The sequence below is a fragment of the Nicotiana attenuata genome, chromosome 7, assembly GCF_001879085.1.
Source record: "Nicotiana attenuata strain UT chromosome 7, NIATTr2, whole genome shotgun sequence".
In the NCBI taxonomy this organism is placed as follows: domain Eukaryota; kingdom Viridiplantae; phylum Streptophyta; class Magnoliopsida; order Solanales; family Solanaceae; genus Nicotiana; species Nicotiana attenuata.
The window spans coordinates 97,451,726-97,471,783 of NC_031995.1; positions in this window are offsets into that span (position 1 = coordinate 97,451,726).

The following is a 20,058-nucleotide window of genomic DNA, read 5'->3' on the forward strand; positions in this document are numbered from 1 at the left end:
ATTTTCCATCCTTTTTTTGGTTTCTTTATTTTCTTTTAGCTTCCGCAAGTTTCTTGATTTTTTTTGTTTTTTCTTCAGTAATTCTTGAATCCTCTATCGTGTTGTTATCAAGTGGTACCAGAGCATAGTCTAATCAAGATTTCAATCTTGATAATCTTGGGAGGTTCTTGAGCGGCAAAAAACCAAAAAAAGAAAAAACGAAAATAAGTCCCAAAAAAAAGTGTTATTGCTCATTATTACTTTTAGAAGTCAAGTATTATTTGGTTTCCAAGTCAAGAAAGGAAACAAGAAGAGGGGATCCTAGTTCTTGAAGATTAAGAAAACTTCTTTCCTTATTCTTGTGGGTTTTGGGTTTCTTGAATTCTTTCCTTTTTTCTTTTAACACTAACCAATTTCTATTCCTTCTAGGCTTGGTCCGCCACTTTCCTTTTCTTTTTCTAACTCCTAATTCTTATCACTGCGGGTTGTGACTTGTTAGGTTTATTAATAAATCTAAAGATTAACAACCAAGAGTTGCTTTGAGTGGGAAAAGGAAAGAGAGGCGAGAACATTAAAAGGAAAAAGCCAAATTTTGGATATACATATTTCTTCTAATCTTTATTCAAGATGTTTCAAACAGGTAGTTATGAAGAAAGGAGGCGAGCTATGACTCAACAATTTGAAAAGTCGAACTTACAATATGCCGAATGGAAGGAAGACAATGGTGAAGTTATTTTTCAAACAAGAGCTAAAGTGATATCTGCGATTTGTGCCCTTAGAATTGACAAAGAGTTTGGCTATAACTCAATTAGCACTTATATGGTTGAGAAATTGAACTTGCCTTATGTTGAGCATATTGAACCTACATGTTGAGAGGAGTAAAAGTATATAAAAGAGTGTTATTACTATTCTCTATGGGAAGGTATGAGGATGCGATCTGGTATGATGTGATTCCCATGAATAATTATCATTTCTTATTGGGAAAGCCATGGTATGTCTATAGAAGAGCTTCATATAACATGGAAAAAAATAGATACTCTTTTGAGGTTAACGGGAGGAAACTCATTCTTGGACCTTTGACTCCCTCACAAATTTGTGAAGATGAAAAGACCATTAACGAGAATATGGAAAAATATGAGAGAGAAAAGAATGAGAGGAGTAAGGGAGTGCATGTCGACATCCCAAGAGAGAAAAACGTAGATGTTGTGTTGAGTGAAGAGAATGGAATGTCAAGTTAGAAAAAGAGTGAGCTTGAGGGAAAAGAAAGGAGAGAAGGCAATGAGGTAAAAAAAGTCTATGAGGTAGAGAGAGAAAAAACAAGAGGGTTTGAGCAAAGAAAAAGAAGAAAACTTTAGTGAGAGAAAAGAGGCTAAGGGTGAGGAGAAAGTTAGTCTTGAGATAAAAGCCAAAGAGAGTGTATGAAAGAAAATATGTTCTTTACTTCCTAACCCATTAACTCTTTCTTGTTTTAGTTCTTGTGTTTTTGTGCAGCCACGTATTGAAAAACCTTCTAAAAGGATAGGTGAGGCACAAGAGATGGTGGCAAAGGATCCAATTGGATTCCAACATGAATTTGTCGAAATCTATTCTTGATGGATGGTGGAAGATAAAAGTTCGGTTAATTTCTTTGTTGTTAAACATTTTGACTATTTTGATCCTTATTTACAGGTTTATGACATGGAGTTCCCTAAAGACATTGCTAAGTTTGAGTCATTGCATAAAAGAATACAAAGGGATGATGTTCCATTGGTAAATAAGTCCAAGTATGGTATGTATAATTATTTTATTCGATTTCTTGGGCTTTCTAGAACACCTAAAGTATTTTTTGAGGTAATGAACTATACTCTTAATTCTTAAGTTGGTTACTTTATAATTTTTCTGGATAATGATATTTTGATGCATATCAAGTTACTAACTATAATATCTAAGTTCAACTGCAAGCGTAATTTGCTTCCTTTTGAAATTAAGTATGACATAGATGATTATGTATTCCAACTTGGTGGAAAGAGGCATGAAATATATGAGAAGAGGTTTGTGAATGATTTAAATATTTTTTCTTCTCTTATTCAAGTGTCTAGTGAGCTTTCATGTGATAAAGTGCTAGAACATGATTTTTGTTGTGTGATGGGGAGTCATTCTTTAAGTCATGTTGATTGTGAGCTTGTAAAAGTGTTTGCTACTAGTAAAGAGGATATGCATGATTATTGTGACACTTGTGATCAAGTATTCTTTCATCAACCTATCTATAGTTTGAGCAATTGTTTAGAATCCATTGATGTTGCGAATATTATTGGGGAAAGTTATAATCATAAGCTTGAACGTATTGATACTTTTATTTTGGAAATTATGTGTTCTTCTAACCTTCTTGAGAATTTATGTGCTTCTTTGGATAACTTATATGTAGAAGAATCCACGAGATTTTTAATTGATACTTGGCTATATCATAAAAGTGTCTTGTTTGATAAATGTGGTAGAGATGCTTGTTTTAAATGGATGCGTGATCATTCTTTTGTAATTTCATTGTCATGCACATCTATTAACTACCTTAAAGAGAGGTTTTTATGGGACAAATCTAAGTAGGCATAAATTTTATTGGGATGATGATGTCCATAGGCTTTATAAAGGAGTATTTATGCCTATTAGGCTTAATTGGGTTAAGTGGACACATGGTCACTATCTTGTTTTATGCTTACCATTTTTTCATATTAGTGGATGCCATTTTCTAGTGCCTGTCTTTGTTTTCTTGCAAGGTCGAAATTCGAGGACGAATTTTTTTCAAGAAGAGGAGAATGATAGCATCCTAGGAAGCTCGAATTTATTCAAGGACAAGGATGAAGCTTTGGAATCTCAATGAGAGCCTTTAACAAGATGTCAAGCTAAAGAGTTGCAAAACAAGGTCATTAGACTTCAAGTGCAAATAAAGAAGTTGTTAATTGGGAGGAAGAAGAGCTCAAGGATAAAGATTGTGAATTAGCTAGGTGTTACAATTGTTTTATGGCTCAAATTTATGTCCAAGAAGAGGAGTATTGGATCCCAAGAGACATCCTTTGAAGAAGGTCCTAATCAGGCAACTTTTGGACCAATTTGGCACCTAAAATGTATCCAAACTTGCATCCAATGAAGTCCTACATAAAGGCACGTTTTTATAACATAAAAGGGACTTACTTGATGTCCAAGAAAGGTACAATAGTCGTGCTAGATGTCGAGTGCAAGTTGGTGCCAAGTTGCTTGCAAATTTCCTTCATGATTTTCAAGATTATACCCAAGATTGGTTTGAGACTTATTTCCATATATTATGGGACTATATTTATTGATTTCCTAGTTAGTAAAGGTTATATTTTCTTTTTTCTAAGATTTTTGGAATTACTTTCCAAGAATGACTTGGTTTTTGCTTCCTAGTATTTTCCTTTTCCTAAGGTAGTTGGAGTTGTTGTCCAAAGTAGTTTAGGACTTTATTTCCTTGTTTTTTAGGTACAATTTCGTGACCCTCTCTCTATATAAAGGGGTGTCTTCTTAGTTTTTAGAGTTAGATTATTTAGATTATTATCAATAAAAATTGTGAGATTTTTCTGGCACTATTGTGTGTGGCTACTCTTGGATTTATTCTTCAACCTTCAAGATTCAACTTAATGTGGTAAAATTAAACCATTTTCGAAATCTTAGATCACTTTTAGGTATTCAAGAAAGGTGATAAGTTTAGGCTTATTGTTGTTCTTGTTATTCTAAAGGGTCGGGTTTCACAATCTATCTCTTGTTTTTAATTCTCTACCAAAGGCGATTAGTTCTTTGTTAGCTAATTGTTGTAGTAAGGATTCAAATTCAAGAATAAACTTCTTGAATTCAAGAAACTCTTTCTTGAATTCAATCTATCTTTAATTTTTCGTCCTTTTTTTATTTTTTTTTTCTTTTAGCTTCCGCACGTTTCTTGATTTTTTTGTTTTTTCTTTAGTAATTCTTGAATCCCCTATCGCGTTGTTATCAAGTGGTATCAGAGAATAGTCTAATCAAGATTTCAATCTTGACAATCTTGGGAGGTTCTTGAGCAGCAAAAATAAACCAAAAAAAAAAAAAAAATAAGTCCCCCCCAAAAATGTGTTATTGCTCATTATCACTTTTAGATTTCAAGTATTATTTGGTTTCCAAGTTAAGAAAGGAAACAAGAAGAGGGGATCCTAGTTCTTAAGATTAAGGTAACTTCTTTCCTTATTCTTGTGGGTTTTGGGTTTCTTAAATTCTTTCCTTTTTTCTTTTAACACTAATCAATTCCTATTCCTTCTAGGTTTGATCCACCACTTTCCTTTTCATTTTCTAACTCCTTGTTCTTATCATTGCGGGTTGTGACTTGTTAGGTTTATTAATAAATCTAAAGATTAACAACCAAGAGTTGCTTTGAGTGGAAAAAGGCAAGAGAGATGAGAACATTAAAAGGAAAAAGCCAAATTTTAGATATACATATTTCTTCTAATCTTTATTCAAGATGTTTCAAACAGATAGTTATGAAGAAAGGAGGCGAGCTATGACTCAACAATTTGAAAAGTCGAACTTACAATATGCCGAATGGAAGGAAGACAATGGTAAAGTTATTTTTCAAACAAGAGCTAAAGTGATGTCTGCGATTTGTGCCCTTAGAATTGACAAAGAGTTTGGCTATAACTCAATTAGCACTTATATGGTTGAGAAATTGAACTTGCCTTATGTTGAGCATATTGAACCCCATATGTTGAGAGGACTAAAGGTAGATAAAAGAGTGTTATTACTATTCTCTATTGGAAGGTATGAGGATGCGGTCTGGTGTGATGTGATTTCCATGAATAATTATCATATCTTGTTGGAAAAGCCATGGTATGTCTATAGAAGAGCTTCATATAACATGGAAAAAAATAGATACTCTTTTGATGTTTATGGGAGAAAACTCATTCTTGGACCTTTGACTCCCTCACAAATTTGTGAAGATGAAAAGACCATTAAAGAGAATATGAAAAAATATGAGAGAGAAAAGAATGAGAGGAGTAAGGGAGTGCATGTCGACATCCCAAGAGAGGAAAAAGTAGAGGCTGTGTTGAGTGAAGAGAATGGGATGTCAAGTGAGAAAAAGAGTGAGCTTGAGGGAAAAGAAAGGAGAGAAGGCAATGAGATAAAAAAAGTCTATGTAGAGAGAGAAAAACAAGAGGGTTTGAGCGAAGAAAAAGAAGAAAACTTTAGTAAGAGAAAAGAGGCTAAGGGTGAGGAAAAAGTTAGTCTTGAGATAAAAGCCAAAGAGAGTGTAAGAAAGAAAACATGTTCTTTACTGAGAAACTTTCAGAAACCACTATGTTTTTGTTGTTATTAGCTAGTTGTAGCTACCATTTACTATATTACTTCCTATTGCTATGTTTTCAGATTTTTTTGAGTGTATTCGATGTATTTAAGCTACTGTATTCATGAATACAGTAGCATTTCTAGGCGTGAAACAGGGGATTACAGCTAGACAGATTTTCGTATTCGAGTGTATTCGACTGTATTCATGGCTTGAAGCATGGATTACAGCTGGATAGATTATTGTATTCGATTGTATTCGACTGTATTCACGGCGTGAAACAGGGGATTACACTGTTTTTAAAGGGAAAGTGAATCAACTAACATAATAGACTCCTAATATAACTCAACAAACTCAATTATAACACACAAATTTTGTATTTCCATTTATAAAAAAGATTCTCAACCGAAAAATACCCCAAAAATATAGCAATCTTCAAAGAAATTATATAATACATTTAAATACATAAATTATATTAATTAAAAAAAAACATATGAATACATTCATGGAATATAGCGAGACAGTGAATACAATGAAATACATAGAATAGATACATTGAAATACAATGAAAAAAAAGACAATGTAATGAAATACATAGAATACAACGAGATGCATTGAAATACAATGAAAAAAAGACAATGAATACAATGAAATACAGCGAGATACATCGAAATACATTGAAATATATTAACAGAAAATTCAAATTACTCAGCCCCCAACTCCGTCGTCTTTGTTCAAGAACAACCCTAGAGTTTCACCTATGAATCAAGCTGCATAATTTTTAGGATGGCTTTAGTAAAAAAACATGGCAAAAAAATTTGTCAAATCTTGTGATCCTAGAAATTCTGCTTCTTCAAGTTTAAGACAAGAACTTCATTGTTTTTCGCTGCAGATCTGGTGGGTGTAGGAGTATGTATATATTTTTGGATGAAAGATCGGTTAGTGAAGTCTTGAATATGGATGAGAATTTGTTGGATTTTGGGAATATCTATTGGGGTATGTTCTCTCGTCGGCTGAAACGTTCAGAATCTGCAGGGGCCTTCACCGCCGACGACAAAGGCTTCGATAGAGGCACTGCCAATTGTTGAAATTGTACAGGAAGAAGAAAAGAGAATATGAGATCGGGAAGTAGAGAGAGAGGTGTAGAATAGATATGGGGTAGGGGATAGGAGAAATTTGAGGGGATATGAGAGAGAAAAATAATACAAAGCTTATTTTATGGCTTAAGGGTAGGAGGTGACCATAAATAGATATTTGGCTATAAAAAATCAAAAGGTAGCTATGGAATATAACTTTTTAAAAGGGTATTTATTTAAAATAAATAAGGTATCAAGCTTTGCTATAGAAGGTAACTAATCCTTCTTTACTTCCTAACCCATTAACTCTTTCTTGTTTTAGTTCTTGTGTTTTTGTGCAGCCACGTATTGAAAAACCTTCTAAAAGGAAAGGTGAGGCACAAGAGATGGTGGCAAAGGATCCAATTGGATTCCAACATGAATTTGGCGAAATCTATTCTTGTTGGATGGTGGAAGATAAAAGCTTGGTTAATTTCTTTGTTATTGAACCTTTTGACTATTTTGATCCTTATTTACAGGTTTATGACATGGTGTTCCCTAAAGACATTGCTAAGTTTGAGTCATTGCATAAAATAATACAAGGTGATGATGTTCCATTGATAAATAAGTCCAAGTATAGTATGTATAATTATTTTATTCGATTTCTTGGGCTTTCTAGAACACCTAAAGTATTTTTGGAGGTAATGAACTATACTCTTATTTCTTATGTTGGTGATTTTATAATTTTTGTGGATGATGATATTTTGATGCATATCAAGTTACTAACTATAATATCTAAGTTCAACTGCAAGCATAATTTGCTTCCTTTTGAAATTAAGTATGACATAGATGATTATGTATTCCAACTTGGTGGAAAGAGGCATGAAATATATGAGAAGAGGTTTGCGAATGATTTTAATATTTTTTCTTCTCTTATTCAAGTGTCTAGTGAGTGTAGACATGTAATTTTTGACCCTCCCCAAGATTTTACACATTTTAGCATTTAAATATTTAGTTTAGGTCTAATTTAGTTATTTCAACTAGTTTTGACTCTTTTACTTTATTTTATCACAAAATAAAAATTACAAAAAAAATATTTGCTTTTATCTAGCTAATTGATATTTTATGTAGTTACTTTTAGTTTATCTATCTTTCAGAAAAGTCAAAAATACAAAAATAGTTCCACTTTGTTTTTAGGAATATTAGTAGTTTGGTAGGAATATTATTTTAATTTTGCAATAATTTTAATAAGAAAACTTGTGAGTTTAAACATGGTCGTTGGTTTGTGGCCTTGACTTTGAGGGCGATTGCTCCTTCACTTGCCATGATAACTTTGATTTCAACTTGAAAGACCTTACTTGTTTATTGACTAACCACTTTCTCTGTCACCCTTATCACAGAAAATACCCCTGATCCGTACAAACCCAATATCCTCTATCTGTTGCATTGTGCTTATGAATTGACATATACCGAACCTTTGTATTTCACATGAATCCCAAAGCACGTCAATTGTCACCAACACACTGCGCATACTACTATTTCCTGACTTAAGTCACTTTGATGTACTAGCTAGACTCCACTTTGTGCAATTGGAAAGCTGGTAGCAAATTTTAAAGTCATTTCTCACTTGTTTTGATAAAACAGACTCAAGAAGAGGACTTAAACAAATTAAGAGGAACATAGTAAGGGAACAATAGAAAGAAATGATATCTAACAGGAAAATCACCAAGTAGAAACTTATTAGATGTGGATGCCAACTCTAATGACCGTGGCATGCATTTTGGATTAAGTGGCCTAATCTGTCAAGCAAGTCTAATGTTCAACTCTTGTTGTATCTCTAAGCCGTGAAACTGGGCTTCAATGCTCCGATTATCCTATCTGATTCACGGTCCTTATTCGACTTGTAGTGCCCGAAGGGTTTTCACCATCAAGCCTCTCTCATTTTTTTTCCAACTTCCCGTCGTCTTATGGTGCCTGTGAAGGTTTTCACCGATAAGACTCTCTCATTTTTGTTCTTTTTCTTTTTTTCTCTGATTCTGCAGATGACAAGGCATTGACCATAGTAAAACATCAAATGCTCCTGGCATGTCTAGCTCGGAACTCTCAAAGATTATCTGGGAGGTCTTTTTTGGACTGTAATGTGGCTTTTGGACAGGGTTAGAAAGAAAGGATATGATAAAGGCTTAAAATAATTAAGACAACGGGGTTAATTTATTTACAATTTTTGGAATCCATCTAAAACTTTGTCCCAATTTCTAAAACAAGAGAATTTGATTTTTTTTTTGAAATGGAATTTCTAAGGAAAACTACCCAACTCTTGGCTTTGTGGGATTATGAAATATATTATTTGGTGCGACCGGACCGTAAGGCTGCCTACGTATCTCGTGGTGACAAGAATCTGGTCGAACGTAGTTCAAAAGACTACTCTTTGTTGATGATATTTTCCTTTTCTTTTCTTTTTGTTTTTTTTTCTTTTCTTTTTTTTTGTTTGTTTTTTTTCTTTTTGAATTTTTTTCTTGAATGAAGTTTCTAAAACAAACCTTATGGGGCATGAATTTTTTTTTTTTTTTTTATGTAATGACTCTAACACGATTCCAAAATTGGAGAGGTCAAGAAAATTAGCATAGGCTCAAAAGGGTATCGAAGGGTATAAAGCGTTTGGGTAGCTGAAAGAGGACCTCCCAATCTCTGAAAATGCCAAGTACAATACCTACAACTTGAGGATGAAAATTGAAGATCATGCACAATATATCTTTTGCAACTTCATGCCTTCCACTTTTCTTTAGTGCCTTGTCAAGTACAAAACTCTCATTGGGTGACTCCCTCTTCACAATCGATACCCTCCGTCAATTCGGAGCAAACTCTCTTGACTTTATCTTGTAAATTGAGGTGCACTTGAACTTAAAACTGCTCGCTTCAAATTGTCTGGGATGCACTCTCTTGTAACGAATTCTTGGCATCCTATTAACTTCCCAAATTATCTGCCCCAGTTTCACACAATTCGGGCCTTAAATGATCTCAAAATATCCAGATCTTTACTTATTTCCCTCAAATGCTCTGTCATCTTCAAAACTTGTTTCATTATTTCGTGATTAGACTAACTTTTAAGACCAGGCTGAGAATTCTACATGCACGTCATGTCACTAGAGTCAGTATGAAAAGAACTATAAAAGAAAAGGAGAACTAAACAAATACGGACTAAAAATAACAGAAAATAAGAAATTGCATTAGACATAAGGTAAAAGGGTTTGAACAGTGAAACAAGCAAAACAAAACTTGGGTTACAACCCTGGAACTAACCTAGATAACACTAAACGAGTTACTACTACTAAATGAACTAGGCAAAATGAAAGGATAGAAGGCTTCAAGTCACAAGACAATATGCGGATTACAACCCTGAAATAACTCGGACAACAGAAATGACAACAAAATAAACCACCAAGACTCCTCCCCGGCTAGCCAAGAAAAGAGCATCTTTCCAATCACCAAGCTCAACATCTTAGCCACTGAGTTCCGCATTAACATTACTAGGACCTTCACAAGTCTCCATCACATTGACCTTAGCAAATTGCTTTTGGGTCCCTTTTGCCAGCTCGTTCTTAAGATCAACTTCCAGAACCGAGACTGACAGTGCTGAAAGCTTTGCAGCAACTGGCCCTTGAGGATCTCAAAAGATTTCTCATATTCCTTTTCAACACAAATCATACCCACCATATGCGTCTCATTATGAACAGGCAATGGACTTTGGCTAGTGTCTACTGCATCTGGATTTCGCACGATAATGTCACCTGCATCAACAAACTTCTGGACTGCTCTTTTCAGATTCCAACACTTTTCTATGCTGTGCCACGGGGCATCAGAGCAATATGCACACCTTTGAGAATAATCAAAATTCTTTGGAAGAGAGTTCGACATTTTTATCTGAATCGGCTTCAGCATGTCCAATTGCCTCAACCTTTGGAACAAACTGGCATATGATTCTCCAATGGGAGTGAAAGTCTTTTCCTTTTGCTGTTGCCTTTTCATTTTGTACTCTGGCCTTTGTTGGAACCTTTTGCGGGTTAGTGGTTGATATTCTTGAGGGGGCAGGTAAGACATTTGTGGAGGCAGTGCAGACCATTGCGGGTCTTGTGGACGTGGAGCATATGGCGGTGCATTGTGGATGGGGTACTGGGAAAGTGGGGTATGACTTTGGGGGTTTTGTGGAGAGAAGTAGCATTGGGGAGGATTATCTGGAGCACAGGGATATCCATGGGGTCGATATTGAGGCTGAAAGCGTTGAGCAAGAACGTCCACTGGATCTTGTCGTTGGCGGGGCTCAACAACATCTTTCCTGTTTCTCTTTCTTCCCCCCAAACTTACTGAGATATTCTGAATGTCTTTTGTAGTATCTTTCAATGCAGAATAACTCATGATTTTTCCTGACTTGATTCCCTCTTCTACCATCTCCCCCATTCTTACCACATCATTGAGAGGCTTACCCAAAGCTGGGATCAAATGACTGAAGTAGGTCGATCCCTGGGCTTGTAGGAAAAGTCAACCATTTCTTCTTCACCTATCGGGGGACTGGCCCGAGCAGCTTGTTCCCTCCATCTGAGCCCAAACTCCCTAAAACTTTCCTCGGGTTTCTTTTCCATCTTAGATAGGGAGGAGCGGTTTGGGATAATGTCTAGATTGTACTAAAAGTGTCGAACAAAATCTTGAGACATGTCATCCCATGCATGCCACTTATTGACATCTTGACGAGTATACCATTCCAAGGCTGCCCTAGTCAAGCTCTCACTGAAATACGCCATCAACAAATCATCTTTCCCGCCAACACTTCTCATTTTACTGCAATAAACCCTCAGATGGGCTACTGGATCTCCACGCCCATCATACAAGTTAATGTAACGACCCGACCCTCGTTACGGGAGTTACCGCCCCGTTTTCCCCGTTTTATGCTTCTATATGTTTCATTATATGTGTTTGGAAAATTTGAAGTAATTCGGATAGAGTTCGGTTGGAAATGAGNAAGTTGAGATCTAAGGACATAGCTTCGGTGAAGGTACTGTGGAGAGGTCGACCCGTGGAGGAAGCCACTTGGGAGACCGAGCAGGAGATGCGGAGCAGATATCCTCACTTGTTTGAGACTCCAGGTATGTTTCTTGACCCGCTCGAGGACGAGCGTTTGTTTAAGTTGGGGAGAATGTAACGACCCGACCCGTCGTTAAGGGAGTTACCTCCCCGTTTTCCCCATTTTATGCTTCTATATGTTTCATTATACGTGTTTGGAGAATTTGAAGTAATTCGGATAGAGTTTGGTTAGAAATGAGACAATAAGTCTCTTTATGATAAGGTTAGTTTGCGAAAGTCAACCGAATGTTGACTTATGAGTTAGAAGGCTCGGAATGGATTTCCGATGATTCGACCAGTTTCGGGAGATGATTTGTGACTTAGGAGCGCAATCGAAACTGAATTTGGAGGTCCGGTGTGGAATTAGGCTTGAATTGGCTAAGGTTGAATTTTGGCGAATTCCGGATGGTAGGTGAGATTTTGATCCGAGGGTCGGAATAGAATTCCGAGAGTTGCAGTAGCTCTGTTAGGTGATTTTGGATATGCGTGCAAAGTTTCAGATCATTCGGAGGTGTTTAGGTCGGGTTTTAGATCAAATGCAAGTTTCGGAAGTTTTAGTTTAACTTAGGCTTGAATACGTGGTAATTCGATGATTTTGGTGTTTATGATAGTGTTTTTATGTTACGAGCAAGTTTGAATGAAGTAATAGAACATATCTGTGCATTTGGTTGAGGTCCCGAGGGCCTCGGGGTGAATTAGGGTGGTTAAACGAGAGTTTTGAGGTGTAATTGCAGGTCAGATTTTTCTGTCATCTGGTGTTTCCGCTTCTGCGGAAATGGACCGCAGAAGCGGTACCGCAGAAGCGGGTACTTGGTCTCAGAAGCGGTCGTTGGCCGGCTAGGAAAATTCCGCAGATGCGGAAGGTAGCTCGCACCAGCGGGTCCGCATAAGCGGACAAGGTGCCGCAGAAGCGGTCTTTGGAGGAACCGCAGAAGCGGACTTCGCGTCGCATAAGCGAAGTCCGGGCTTCTAAGTGAAAACTGCTTAAGCGGAAATGTGGCTGCAGAAGCGGTCCCGCATAAGCGAAAGCGGGACCGCAGAAGCGAAAAATTGCTGGGCGACAGAAAGGTTTTAAAATAATATTTCAACCGCGACCCTTTCATATTTTTCCTCCATTGTTGACGTTCTTAAGAGCTTTGAACAAGGAAATTCGAGGGTTTTGACTGAGAATCACTTGGAGGTAAGTTCCTTGGCCTAAATATTCGAATTTATGGTAGAAATTACATGTAAACTGTAGAAAATTCATCAAAAACGGGTCAAGCTAGGGCTTGGAAAGCTGTGATGTAAAAATGGAATTTGGAGGGCCAAACGAGCTCCGATTTTGGTAAACTTTATATGCACGGACTCGTGGCGAGACGAGGTCTGTTGGTGTGATTTTCGGAATTTTTCGAGAAGTGGGCCCGGGGCTCGGGTTTTACCAACTTCGTGAATTTTAGTACTTTTCGAGTATTTTTGATTGGGTTATGTTTCTTTAACCCATATTTATGTATTCGTTGTGATTTTGACTAGATTCGACGCGCGAGGAGGTCGATACAAAGGGAAAAGGCATTGCGGACCAGTCTACGGCCGGTTAGAGGTGAGTAGTTGGTGTATATGATGGCCTGAGGGTTTGAAACCCCGGCTTTTCACATTGTGACGCTTTTGTAGGGCGTGACTCGAACCCCATGGCAGGTGCGGGATTGGTTATGACTGGGGATTGTGACTTAGTCCATCCCGAACAAGAATATTTCTATATTGGCGACTGATACGCACCCTGTATTGAATATATCTGGGCTTATTGCCGTGTTTGGGGCCTTGTGCCGATCTGTAGCATTCTTAGAGGATGAATGTCATTGTGATAGCATGCTTTGTATGATCATTGATCTCAGTCCTGTGTTTAATCACTGTTATAAAATGCTAAGTTACTTTTCCTGAAGTTAAATATCTAAAGTATATTCTTCTTAATAAATTGGAAATTGGGAAAAATTAATTGAATCTGTTACGTGACTCATATGCATATTGTGGTCTGAGTATGGATCGGGCTGCACGCCGCAGCGAATGCTATGATTATATTGCGCTTGGGCTGAAGGAGCCCCTCCGGAGTCTGTACACACCCCCAGTGAGCGCCGTCGACGTTAAATGGATTAGGCTACGCGCCGTAGCGGTCATGTGCATTGCATTGCATCTTTACATTATACTTGACTGATATATTTGGAGTTGTTTTGCTGTTAGTTCGTAGTTAGGTGTTGGATTGTTGGTTTTAGCTTTGCTTTGTGGCATTTCGTGGATTTCTTATCTTCAGACATTTTATATGCTTATTACTCACTGAGTCGGTAGTACTCACCCCTACTCCCTGCACCTTGTGTGCAGATTCAGGTACACCGGAGGCTTTGCTGAGCAGTCTTTGTTTCCCAGAGCTTATCAGAGTTGTTGAGGTAGCTGCTTGACGTTCGCAGGACCTGACTACTCTTCCTATTTCAGTTTTATTTATATATACATTTCCAGACTTGAGTATTTTCGTTCAGATATTGTTATTCAGATTGTTTTAGAGGCTCTAGACTCGTGACCCCAGGTCTTTGGGAGCGTTTTATCAGACTTCGTGTTTTTCTCAGTATTATTCTATTATAAACATTGGATTATTATTCTAAAACCATTATAATCTCTTTAGATTGTCGGTTTGAGGTTTACGGTTAATTTGGGAACGATTATGGTCTGGCTTGCCTAGCAATATTGTTGGGCGCCATCACAACCGGGTTTGGGGTCGTGACAGTTAAACTTTGGCATTTTAAACCCCGCGGGCATATGAACATCAGGGAACATACACAAGTCATTGTAAGACATGTTAATATGACTTCCCATCCCTTGCCTGCTCCTTAAGAACTGTTCTATACCTTTCAGCTTCCTGGATATCTCATCTCACCCTTCTTTTCTTGTGAACTTTTCATTGTCAACATGAGGCTCATTCCGAGGGCTATGATTGTATGAATCAGGGACCTTGTGGGCAACCTCCGAGGGGTAATATTGGGCATCATGAGTTTTGAGTGGGTGTTCATTGTTGGGTGTATGAAGGGAAGATTGTTGAGAAGTTGTGATCGTGGGGATAGTGGATATGACGGGAGGGCAATTTTTGGGAAAAGTAGTTAGAGCTCGAGTGATGGAGCTACTAGGGTGGTTGGGAAAGCTATGATAAGCGGGAGAATCTGGAGAGTATGGAAGGTCATCTGGCACTATGATCGGAGTTTGGGTAAGGGTAGCATCTAAGAAGCTAGGTGGCGGGAGGGTGGTGCCTTCCCATTCATCCAAGCCTGATACATGTACGCCATGTGTTGTCTTAACATCCTTACCTCTTCAACCAACTCATTGTCCTGTTCAACCAATTGCTTTTGTGCACCAGTATCAACCAACTCAATTCTGTTGTCATCTGCCATTGCCTTTCGACTTTATGTTGTAGGAAAGAGTTACCAGTTTAAGAACCACAAACAACTACCCTTCTGCTATAATGAAGATAACAAAGAGGAACAAAATGAAGTCATCACGTTAGCGTTAGGGCATTTAACATAAGATAATCTCACATTATGTGCAATGCACCTAGTCACAGTTATCGGTTCTAAAATGACTTCGAGGGTACGAAGGTCTTGTGGCATCATCCCAATTTCACTCTTGTTGACCCGTTTCCTCTTCATTTTCCTTTCTAGCACCGCTTGGTTTTTCATTTCATTCCCCCTCTTTTCTTTTTTATTATCGATCTTTTCTTTCCTCTCATTTCTCACATCCCACAACTTCATTCTCTTTTTTTTCTTTCTTCGGTTTTTTTCTTTTTGTTTTTTTTAACGATGATTCGATCGAACCCTATGTAGGTTGCCTACGTATCATGTTTCTCATGAATCAGATCAAGCGTAGTTTTGGAAAATCGAGAATAGACTAAACAAACTAACGCTCTTTTTTTTTACCTTAATGACTATTCTGATAAGAAAAGAGAAATAAAAGAAGCAAATCTTTTTTTGAATTTTCTAGACTTAATATTCTATAACCTATTCTAAACTCAAGCTTAAACGAGCATATATCTTTTCTTTTTGAAATAGATACTCTATGAGAAATTATTAAGGAAAAAAAAAACAATAGAAGAGAAAAATATTTTTTGATTTTCTATTATAGGAAGGAAATCTAAAGAATAAACCGAAGAAAAATATTTTAAATTTTCATTTGATATCCTAAAGAAATGTTTCAAAAGGAGAAATGAGAAAAGAAAAAAAAATATTTTTGGATTTCGGTTTTTGATTACCTAAGGGAGGAACGCTAAGGATAAACAAACGACAAAATATTTTTTTTTAATCTTCTTTAATTAATGTCCTAAAGTTCTGGTGAAAATATAAGGGATTTTTTTTGGTGTTTTATTAATTTTCGAAAGAAGAACCTCAAAAGGAAAATCTTTTTGGATTTTGGATTTAATATCTTAAAGAAAACTTGTAAAGAGATATCAAAAGAAAAATCTTTTTTTTTTTGTTTGAACTTTTTGTCCTAATATCCTAAAGGAAATATAAAAATAGATTTTTTTTTTGAGTTTTAGATATTAATTTCCTAAAGGAAAACCTCAAAAGAATTTGTTTTTTTTTTTGAATTTCTAGAGTTATTATTCTAAAGAAAACTTCTAACGGAAATATAGAAATGCAAAATCTCTTTTTTTGATTTAAAACACATCTTTTTCAAATACAAAATAGGAAATACAGTAACAAAGGACTCGACAAACTTAACTAGACTATGACAGACTCTAACATCACATAAAAGGCTCGATATTACTGTACAAAATTAGAAGGTGAAAGACGACATAAAAAGAAAAACAGACTCAAAACATATAAAAAAAATCTCCTTAAGCAACTCCTGGATGAGTGATCCTAACCGGATGGTCCTAGGGCGTCTGTCATGCTCAAACTCCGGTATGTAGATCCACACTTGTATGAGAAAAATAAGACCAAATAGAGTTAAAGACTTAGAACACTATGTGAGACAATAAAACTTCCTATTGGACACATGCAGGACACGATTGAAGCTATTTTTGCAAAATGGCCTATGTCGCCAAAAGGTGGCTAAACATGCAAGATTTGGCCAAGACCCCGCGAAGCCAGGAACCTAAGACTGACTAGGAAGATCGGACCCTATGTGGGCTGCCTACGTATCACGCCCCGAAAGACGAGAATCAGGTATGCGTAGTTCGGGAAAATTGGACACGGGCGAGAATTAAAAAAATAACTAATTTGGAGAAAATATATTTTTTGTCTTTTGTTTTTAAAAAAAATGATGAAACATGTAAACTCTTTTTGGATTTTTTTCCCTTTTTTTTTAGTGGAAAATGATGGGAAAGTGCAAAATCTTTTGGATTTTTCATGTTTTTTTTGTCTTTTTCTTTAAAAAAAAAGGTGAAAGAAAAACATAACTGGGCCCTACTTGCTTTATTTTTTACACTTCACCCTCTTTTCTCTCTCATTTACCCTTAACCATCATTGGTCCGCCAAATGACCCTTTTTACCTTTGAAGAATGGAACATGTAGCACATAAGATGCATCAGGATGGTTTTTTATTTTTGGGTACACCTGTCCTAGACGGACCCAACCCCTGTGCTGAGTCCCCAAAGTCAAATGCACATGATGCAAACAACGTTCCTACTAGGGATCCGACATGAGGCTATGTTATTCTAGGTTTAAACCTGGGGTTGTGTTCTAGACCCGGCTTACCCGAGTGGACAACTCGAGCCGAGGTGGGGGTAACGTACCGGGAGCACGAAAGTCTAACCGACCTTGTTGTTGACCCAAGCCTCGTTTTATTTGGTATGACTTCTAAAAAAAGTGGGCCACGCGTACGTGTGCACCATATTTTAGGAGACTCAAAAAGGGAGGCGTAAGAAGACAGTTTAATACAGTTCAAATAATATCAAAGCAGTAAATAAATAGCAGGTAGCACATTAAGTCCACAAAATACAGTAATATCAACAATAAATAAATCCAAGTAAAAATCACATTAACAAGCTCGAATTCTTGAACCCTGAACTAGAGATTCTGGGTTCTTATCCCCAGCAGAGTCGCCCGAGCTGTCACACCTCCTTTTTCGAAATAGAAAAGATAGCCTCTGGGCTGGTTAGTGCTACTTCTGATTTGAATTAAAATTGCCCCTATTCTCCAGGCGGGTTCCTCCTGCTTTTGACTTAAACTTGAAACTAAAAATTGACCCTGTTCTTTAGGCGAGATTCTCCTGATGCCTCTTGAACTTGGAAATGGAAAGTTGACTCTGTTCTTCAGGCGGAATTCTCCTGATGCCTCTTGAACTTGAAATTGAAACCGGAACACTGACCCTGTTCTTCAAGTGGGCTCCTATTGCCTCTCTGACTTGAACTTGTAAACCGGAAGTCGACCCTGTTCTTCAGGCGGGATTCTCCTGATGCTTCTTGAACTCGAAAATTGAAAATTGACTTCGTTCTTCAAACGGGCTCCTGATGCCTCTCTGGCTTGAAATTGTAAACTGAAAGTTGACCCTGTTCTTCAGGCGGGATTCTCCTGACGCTTCTCTAACTTGAAATTGAAAGTTGACCCTGTTCTCTAGGAGGGATCGCTGAACTCAAGGAAAACTTAAGACTAACCACTTAAGAAAATTAAAAATGACCCTATTCTCCAGTCGGGACTCCCGAACTTGAGGAAAGCTAAAGATTAACAACTTAAGAAAATTAAAATTGACCCTATTCTCCATGCGGGACCCCTGAACTTAAGGAAAACTAAGACTAACTACTTAAGGAAACTAAAACTGACCCTATTCTCTAGGAGGGATCCCTAAACTCAAGGAAAACTAAAGACTAACCACTTAAGGAAATTAAAAATGACCCTATTCTCCAGGCGGGACCCCTGAACTTAAGGAATGCTAAAGATTAACAACTTAAGAAAACTAAAATTGACCCTATTCTCCAGGCGGGACCCTTGAACTTGAGAGATGCTAAAGATTAATAATTTAAGGAAACTAAAACTGACCATATTCTGCAGGCGGGACCCCTGAACTTAAGGAAAATCTAAAAACCCTTCCGGCTAGGGAGAATGCCTAGGAGGTACGGTTCTTCTCAACTAGGGAAAATGTGTAGGAGGTAAAAACCTTCTCAAACAACCTTTGTGCTGACAAAATTTGGGCACTGCACTTGAAAAATTCAAGCTTCCAAGCTTTGATTTGGACATAGTCTTCGTCCCTGTTTCAAACAAAGAAAACTTGTGAGTTAAACATGGTGGTTGGTTTGTGGCCTTGACTTTGAGGGCGATTGCTCCTTCACTTGCCATGATAACTTTGATTTCAAATTGAAAGACCTTGCTTGTTTATTAACTAACAACTTTCTCTGTCACCCTTATCACAGAAAATACCTCTGATCCATTCAAACCCAATACCCTCTATCTGTTGCATTATGCTCGTGAATTGACATATACCGCACCTTTGTATTTCACATGAATCCCAAAGCACATCAATTGTCACCAACACAGTGCGTATACTACTCTTTCCTGACTTAAGCCACTTTGATGTACTAGCCAGACTCTGCTTTGTGCAATTGGAAAGCTGGTAGCAAATTTTGAAGTCCTTTCTCACTTGTTCTGACAAAACAGACTCAAGAGGACTTAAACACAGCAAGAAGAACAGAGTTAAAGGGACAACAAAAAGAAATGACATCTAACAAGAAAATCACCAAGTAAAAACTTATCAGATGTGGATACCAACTCCAATGACCGTGACATGCATTTTGGATTAAGTGGCCTAATCTGTCAAGCAAGTCTAATGTTCAAATCTTGTTGTATCTCTAAGCCGTGAAACTGGGCTTCAATGCTTCGATTATCCTATCTGATTCACGGTCCATATTCGACTTGTAGTGCCCGAAGGGTTTTCACCATCAAGCCTCTCTCATTTGTTTTTTCTCTCAACTCACCGTCGCCTTATGGTGCCTGTGAAGGTTTTCACCAATAAAACTCTCTCATTTTGTTCTTTTCTTCTTATTTCCTCTAATTCTGCAGATGACAAGGCACTAACCATGGTAAAAATATCATATGCTGTTGGCATGGCTAACTCAGCATTCTCAAAGATTATTTGGGAGGTCTTTTTTGGACTATAATGTGGCTTTTGGACATAGTTAGAAAGAAAAGATATCATAAAGGCTCAAAATAACTAAGACAACTGGGTTAATTTATTTACAACTTTTGGAATCTATTCTAAAACAATGCCCCAATTTCTAAAACAAGAGAATTTGATTCTTTTTTTTTTTGAAATGGAATTTCTAAGGAAAACTACCCCACTCTTGATTTTGTGGGATTATGAAATATTTTATTTGGTGCGACCGAACCGTAAGGCTGCCTACGTATCTTGTGGTGACAAGAATCAGTCGAACGAAGTTCAAAAGGATGCTTTCTTTTTGTTGCTATTTTTCTTTTTTCTTTTTTTTTCTTTTCTTTTTCTTTTTTTCCCTCTTTTTCTATTCTCTCTTTTGTTTTTTTCTTTTTTGTACTTTTCTTTTTAGTAATGTAACTTTCTTAAAACTAAACCTATTAGGGGACGTGTAATTCTTTTTTCTTTTTTTTAAAGTACTCTAACTTGTATTCCAAACGAAGGGTGGTCAAGAAATTA